Here is a 7596-nt window from a genome sequence, read left to right on the forward strand (position 1 = left end):
AAAAAAAAAAAAAAAAGAAATAAATAAATAAAATAAAGAGTAATGCAAGGCAAACTGATGTACCAATGCTGACTTTGAAGTTTCATGACTGAGTGACTAGGAAAATGTCATCATTAATAGGAAATAACAGCAACTACTATTTATGATACACATATACAAATAAACTGCTTCATACAGACATTGTACAAAGTCTATGCAAAGCACTTTAGATGTTCTGTCTCACTTAATCTTCACAGCAACCCACTCAATAGGTATTTTTTACTTCCATTGTACAGAATTGGAGATAGACAAAAAAGCTAAGCAACTTAAGGTCATGTAACTGGTAAGGAGTAAAGTTGAGATTTAAATCCAAAGCACTTGTTCAGGCCCACTATAGTTTAAGAGGTGGAAAGAAAAGGTGAATATAATTTTTTCTTTTTTTTTTTGAAATGGAGTCTCACTCTGTCGCCCAGGCTAAAGGGCAGTAGCTCCACTTCGGCTCACTGCAACCTCTGCCTCCCCGATTCAAGCAATTCTCCTGCCTCAGCCTCCTGAGTAGCTGGAACCACAGGTGTGTGACACCATGCCCCGCTAATTTTTGTATTTTCAGTAGAGATGGGGTTTCACCATGTTGGCCAGGCTGGTCTCAAACTCCTGACCCTCATGTGATCCACCCACCTCAGCCTCCCAAAGTGCTGGGATTACAGGTGTGAACCACTGTGCCTGGCTGTGAATATCATTATAGTTTGAGAGTATGGAAAGTAAACGTGAATATCATTTTCACAAATAATCTAAATAACCTTATTATATACAATGCATTCATAAACTTTAGCACACTGACCATCCTTAGACTTAAGATGGCCCAGGCCAGGCATGGTGGCTCACGCCTGTAATCCCAGCACTTTGGGAGGCCGAGGCAGGCAGATCACCAGGTCAAGAGATGGAGACCATCCTGTCCAACATGGTGAAACCCAGTCTCTACTAAAAATACAAAAAAATTAGCTGGGCGTGGTGGCCAGCGCCTGTAGTCCCAGCTACTTGGGAGGCTGAGGCAGGAGAATCGCTTGAACCCAGGAGGCAGAGGTTGCAGTGAGCTGAGATCGCACCACGCACTCCAGCCTGGGCAACATAGCAAGACTCCATCTCAAAAAAAGAAAAAAAAGATGGCTGGGCATGGTGGCTCATGCCTGTAATCCCAGCACTGTGGGAGCATGAGGTGGTAGATCACCTGTGGTCAGGAGTTTGAGACCGGCCTGACCAACAAGGCGAAACGCTGTCTTTACTAAAAATACAAAATTAGCCGGGCATGCTGGCAGATGCCTGTAATCCCAGCTACTCTGGAGGCTGAGGCAGAGAATTGCTTAAACCTGGGAGGTGGAGGTTGCAATGAACTGAGATCCCGCCACTACACTCCAGCCCGGGCGACAAAGCCAGACTCTATCTCAAAAAAAAAAAAAAAGATACCAGCGGTTTTATGTCACTTTGTGCATGTATTTTATTTTTTTAATCCAATAGCAACAGTTCTAAAACAAACACACCAATCCCAGCCTGTTCCACTCTGCTTCTTAAAAGCTATATTTGGCTTTTTAAAAGCAGATGAAGGGCAACATATTGAAGAAATCTTGAACTAGATGACCTTCAGATTCCCTCCAACTTTGATGACTTTAATAGCAGCCACTATTTATTATTCAGCTGAGGAACTCTAAGTCAAATTTTATACGTGATTTAAACACCAATTAAACATCCTAAAAACACAGATGACAGCAATATAATAGGGAAGCAGACCCACTAGCTACTTATTGTGAAGTCCTTCAGAGATTTCTTTAATCAGAGCATATGGTAATTTGCATGCTTACTATAGAAAGCAAATTTAAACATAGTAAATGTTGCTTCAGTAAATTTAAAGCCTGGCACAAATGTACAAAAATACCAATTCCCTATGCCTACTCTTTACATTAGTGAAATGCTTTCGAGTTCACAGAGCACACTATGTAAACCTACATTGTGTAACACTCCCGTATCATTGCATCCTTTTGAAAGATGAGTAAACTGAAGCTCAAATTAAAAGACCTGCCCGTGGTTACACACCTCAGCAATGGCATGTCAGGATTCAAACAGCAGCCTAACTCCAAATCTAACATTTTTCTAAGTTAAAAAAAAAAAAAAAAAAATCACTTGGCAGAAAAATTTATCTGACATTAAATGTTCTATTAGTGCAAATTATGTCATTGGTGGGCCTTAGAATGCGTAATATCTCTTCAGAAGAGAAGAAAGAATCTTCTGCTCTAGAGGAATTAAATATCTTAACAAAATACATTATTATTTTTGCTAAAAGAGAAATGATTACAGTAAGCAATTTTTAACAATGGTATTATGAGCAAGTTTATAGCTTACCTAATGCAAAGCTGTATTCCTGGGATAAAGTTCCTTATGCCATGGCCATCAAAAAGCAATATGAATAGAATGAGGAAGAAGAACCCATTTCAGTTTTGCTTCAAATAAAATCACATTGACTTCTGGAAGGAAGAGTAACAGTGAAAATGTAAAAGAGATGCTATGATGCTGTGTACATGTATATTTGCTAATAAACACTAGAGATGTACATTAGTGGTAGAAAGAAAAGTAATCAAGACTGGCATTTTTGGTTATATTAAATTCATTCTGCAACTCTGTAGCTCCTGCCTTTGTATTTTTTAAAAAAAATAAACTTATTTTGTAATAATTTTAAATTTTCAAAACAATTGAAAAGACAGTTCATAATTCCCGTATACCTCTCATCCATTACTGTGGCGTATTTGTTAAAACTAGAAAACCAACATGGTCAATGACTATGTAATTTTGCAGAATTAACATATCCTTTGGAAGAGCGCTATTGGTCTCCCGACCATTGTCAATCAGTATTCTTCTATTTTTTTCCTAATTAGAACACTTTGGCCAAATAACTTAGTAAAATCTATTTTAAGATGTTTTTTAAAAAAAACAAGCCACCTGCTTTGTGAAGTTTGATTCACGACTCCCTTCAATTTTAAGCCACGGCTGAATGTTTTACTTAAAAATTTCCAGGACAAACATTCCATTACAGCAAATTCTCTGAGATTCAAAAGAGAAGGTAATGTTCTAGAAACTAACCCTCCATTCATCAATCATCCTTCCATCAAATTTCAATAAAGCCAAGGAAGTGTTTTTAACTGTGCCCTCATGGGCATTAGAATTCAGGATAAGAAGTTGAAATCAAGAAAGCAGAAGGCAGAAACGGCACTCATTTCATGAAATTAACAACATATCGACAAATTTTTAAAAATCTTATTTCCTCAATATGTTACAAATAAGACAAAAGCCCCTATTCTAACTGCAAATATAAACAGAGTGAAAAGGAAAAGTTCAGGCCCAGCGCAGTGGTTTACACCTGTAATCCCGGCACTTTGGGAGGCCAAGGCAGGTGGATCATTTGAAGTCAGGAGTTTGAGACCAGTCTGGCCAACATGGTGAAACCCTGTCTCTACTAAAAATACAAAAATTAGCTGTGTATGGTGGCAGGCGCCTGTAATCCCAGCTACTTGGGAGGCTGAGGCAGGAGAATCGCTTGAACCCGGGAGGTGGAGGTTGCAGTGAGCAGAGATTGCACCACTGCGCTCTAGCCTGGGCGACAGGGCGAGACTCCATCACAAAAAAAAAAAAAGAAAAGGAAAAGTTCATGAAAATGATACTATTCAATTAATTTTCAGACATGCATTTTTTCACATTTTAAAATTCATGAAATCAGAATGTGATCACCAGGTGGCAGTTTTAATAGTTGTCGCAGCCTGAGACAATGACAGAGAACTGCTGAGGTCCTCATCAATGTTCTTGACACAAAGGATGACACGCTAGAAAAAATATGGACACACTCTGAACTGAAAAGTATAAAGAGTAGAACTTGGAATGTTAACTTTAATGAATACTTTAACCAAGTTATTCTTATTTTTCCTTTGTATATACATGCATTAGCACAGGCATTGATACCATTTTTTAGTGTCTAAGTCTAAAAGTGTTTTCAATAATAAAAAGTCTAAAACGATAAGAGCGCATTAAGCCATAGTTTAATTAGCAGGGTTTCTCTCTTCCTTAGTGGTACATGAAATAGTCAACAGCATCTAGGATTCAATGAAATAAACTAGTAATTCAGTTGCGATATCTTATTAGAAAGTTTGATAAACTACCTTAAAGGCAAACAGGTTAAATAGAGATTTTAAAAAACAAAAAACCCACAAAGGCATCCCCCATAAGAAAACTCAAGAAATAACACATAATTTTGCATTATAATAAAAGGGCTATTTTTCAACCTTATGAGTTTTCTTCCTGTGAAGAGTATAATTATCAAGTATCCTACTTATGAGCAGATTCTTGCACTGATTCCAAGAAAGGCGGAGGGAAGACAGTCAGGGCAGAAAGTAAGTAGAAAGCTTGAGGAAGATGTTAACCATATCCATTTAACTAAACTTTTCTAAGAACCTCAGCTGTACCCACTGCTGTAAAGAGAGTAGGAATCAATAAACACAGGCTCAACTAGATGTTCTTAACAGCTACAGAATGAATTTTGAAAAATTACACGTAAAAGGAGCTTATTGGTTTCAGGAGTCTCCAATGAATACTGTTTTTGTTTTTTTGTACTGTATAAAATATACATAAAACTTTAAGACTTAACAATTTTAATCATTCTTAAGAGTCCAATTCAGTGAAGTACATTCACAACATTGTGCAATCATCACAACCCATTTTCAGACTTTATTCATCATCCCCCAAAACTCTGTTCTGTATCCATTAAGCACTAACTCCTCTCCCCAGCCCCTGGTAAGCTATTCCACTTTCTGTCTCTTAATTGGTTTGCTCTAGGTACTTCATTTAAGTGCTCTCAAACAATATTTGTTCTTTTGTGTGTGCTTTATTTCTCCTGTGGTACTTTTGTAAAGCAAATAATAAATCCCCGATTATTAGGTTTCTTACAATTTAACTGGAAATGCTGACACAATCTCTGAACTAAGCATGCAGCTCTCCCAGAAACTCTGCTACTGATCGAGTAGCCCCAAAGATCTCAGTCTGATCCTTCCTTAGCCTGTAGACAGGCCTGTTAATCAGCTGTAACTCAAAGAGCAGGCTCCAGAGATCCTGGAGACCATCCCGTGGTAAGTAGATGGAGTGAAGGGATTTGGGAAGCCGTGCAGGCCTGAAAAACCACAGGTGAGAAAAGGCTAGGACTCATCAAGCTGCTCTGGCCCTAAAATGGGCCTCCTGTCTCCCTGACAGGCTCTCTCGCAGTCTGACACTTATGTTGGGCGGCACCTGTCAGAGCTCAGGCCAAACTGCGGTCGAGTCACTGAGAGTGTCACCAGTGCAGGGAGCTTCACGGGGTCATGAGTCACCTTCCATGGCTCAGAGGTCTGGGCAGCCCTGCCCTACCCAGACAAACTCAGCTAGGAAACAGAAACAAGAGGAAAAAAAAAGTTGGAAGAAAGAGAGAAACAGACAGATGGCCAAAAAGCCAGACTGACAGGCCCTGAATTAGAGCAAGGGCTGAGTGGCAGAGACAGGGTGAACAGACACAGAAGCAAGGTGGACACAGATATAAAACAGGATCCAGATACCCCGAGAAAGACAAAGTGGAGAGAAATATCAGGTTGGCAGGGACCTAGCTGAAAGACAAAAAGGGCAGGTTACAACAGGTGACAGAGACAGCAACCGGGGTGAAACAGAAGGAAAAAGAAGATCAGAGAAGTCCGGGCGCAGGCTTTTTGCCAGCTCGGCTCTTCAGGCTTCACGCATTGGTGGCTCGAACCCGAGGCCGTCAAGCCGCGCCCACCCTACGCCCCGAAAGGCCAGCGGACGGACAGGGGCAGGATCTCTAAGCGCTGTGGCCGGCGAAGCTCCGCTGCCGCGAGGGTGACCTTGGGCGAGAAGCTGCCCCAAAGGCCTTGGTATCGCGGTCTGCGCGCCGCGTGGGCAGGAGACTGCGGGATTCGGAGCTGGGGCGCCGGGACCCCAACCTTCCGCGCGGGGCTTTAGCATGCCGGTCCACGGAATGGGCCTGGCGGAGCAAGCGGCGCGTGCGTCGGGGCCTGCAAAGGAGCCCTTAACTCCCTCACCAACTTCTCCTCCCTTACCCTTGCCGCCCGTGGTCCTGGCCACTCAGTACCTACCAAGGGCTCAGCGCTCACATCCCCCGTCCAAGAGATCCTCTCCGCCGCCGGCGCAGGCCTGTTCTAGCCTTCGCTGCCGCAACAGATTCAGCCTGTGCCTCAGCCCCCGGAAACGCTTCCAGGTCCCGCCCCCGAAACTGACAGTGCTTCCGGGGGTGCGTCAGACAGAAAGAGGAGTGCGCATGCGGGATTCACTGTTTGCGCTAGGCGTCCGGAGAGAGCGCATAGGTAACGGGCGCCTGCGCAGTACAGTCTCGAGCGGGTCAATCAATTTTAGGCACTGACTAAGCTGTTGAAAATAGGGGAGCAGATACCGAGTTCTAAATCTTCTCAAAACCTTGACATAGGCCAGGCGCGGTAGCCCACGCCTGTAATCCCAGCACTTTTGGAGGCCGAGGCGGGAAGATCGCTTGAGGCTGGAGTTCGAAACCATCCTGGCCAACATGGTGAAATCCTGTCTCTACAAAACATACAAAAATTAGCTGAGTGTGGTTGCTGGCGCCTGTAATCCCAGCTATTTGGGAAGCTGAGACGAGAATTGTCTGAACCCGGGAGGCAGAGGTTGCAGTGAGGTGAGATCATGCCACTGCACTCCTGCCTGGGCACAGAGCAAGACTCTTAACAACAACAACAAAACAAAAACACCTTGACCTCCGTCTCTTCTGCAAACAAACGAAAACCTTGACCTCAGTTTGCCAGGTGGAGATTATCTCCAAATTCATTTCTGCCTCCACAGCACCCATCCAGCTTTTTGGCGTGTAGTAGATGTTCAGTAAATGTTCAATGAAAGGACCAGTGCCTTTCCGTGGGCTGCGTTGTGCTGGGCACTGGGGTCACACAGATGGTGGGACAGAAACGATCTCTCTAGCCTCCAGTTCTCCCACTCCTTCCCAAAACCCTCCATACCTCTTCTCACCCCTTTCTTCCCCCCTGCCCCACCATGTTAGTGTAGAAGAGAGATAGGTCTTTAGCAGTGGGACTCTTACCTTTGGACCAGTTTACAGACCAAGTGCCCTCTTTGTAGAAGAACTAATTTATACCTGAAATCCTGGCAGCTGAAGAGATGTGGTCATAATGCCTTCTGGATTTAGGGTGGATGTTCTCGCGGGCTAGACATGCCCCTTTGATAATTGTCTGTCTTAGTTTAAGCTGATTGGTTTCCCAGCTATTATGCTTGTCTTGCTTGTTGTTGGGCCCTAGGACACAGGAGTGTAGCTTTCCTAGAGAGAATTCTAAAAAGAAAAGAAAAGAAAAGAAAAAATTTCTAGAAAACAAATATGGAAGCACAGAAATGGGAATGGACGCAGAACAGCTTGTCAAAGATTCTACTTCAAACATGTATGCTCCAGCCCCCCAGCCTTTTTTTTTTGAGACAAAGTCTTGCTCTGTTGCCCAGGCTGGAGTGCAGTGGCGCAATCTCGGCTCACTGCAACCTCCGCCTCCC

General features: G+C 43.0%; 1 protein-coding gene across 3 annotated transcripts in view; it reads right to left on the reverse strand.

Annotated features, from left to right (window-relative positions):
• ZBTB43 (zinc finger and BTB domain containing 43) overlaps positions 1-7188 on the reverse strand; it is a 33203-nt gene extending 26015 nt beyond the window's left edge. Inside the window, exons 1-3 of one of the 3 annotated variants that reach the window (XM_011931372.1) lie at positions 7139-7188; positions 6348-6441; positions 2374-2495 (exon numbers count right to left, since the gene is read on the reverse strand). The gene's annotated coding sequence lies outside the window, so the exon portion shown is untranslated. Of the gene's footprint in view, positions 1-2373; positions 2496-6148; positions 6292-6347; positions 6442-7138 lie in introns of those variants that run through there. The other 2 variants (XM_011931370.1, XM_011931371.1) reach the window with 2 other exon arrangements.
• Between the last annotated feature and the right edge of the window lie 408 nt (positions 7189-7596).

This window comes from Colobus angolensis, unplaced genomic scaffold, assembly GCF_000951035.1.
Source record: "Colobus angolensis palliatus isolate OR3802 unplaced genomic scaffold, Cang.pa_1.0 Scaffold9, whole genome shotgun sequence".
In the NCBI taxonomy this organism is placed as follows: domain Eukaryota; kingdom Metazoa; phylum Chordata; class Mammalia; order Primates; family Cercopithecidae; genus Colobus; species Colobus angolensis.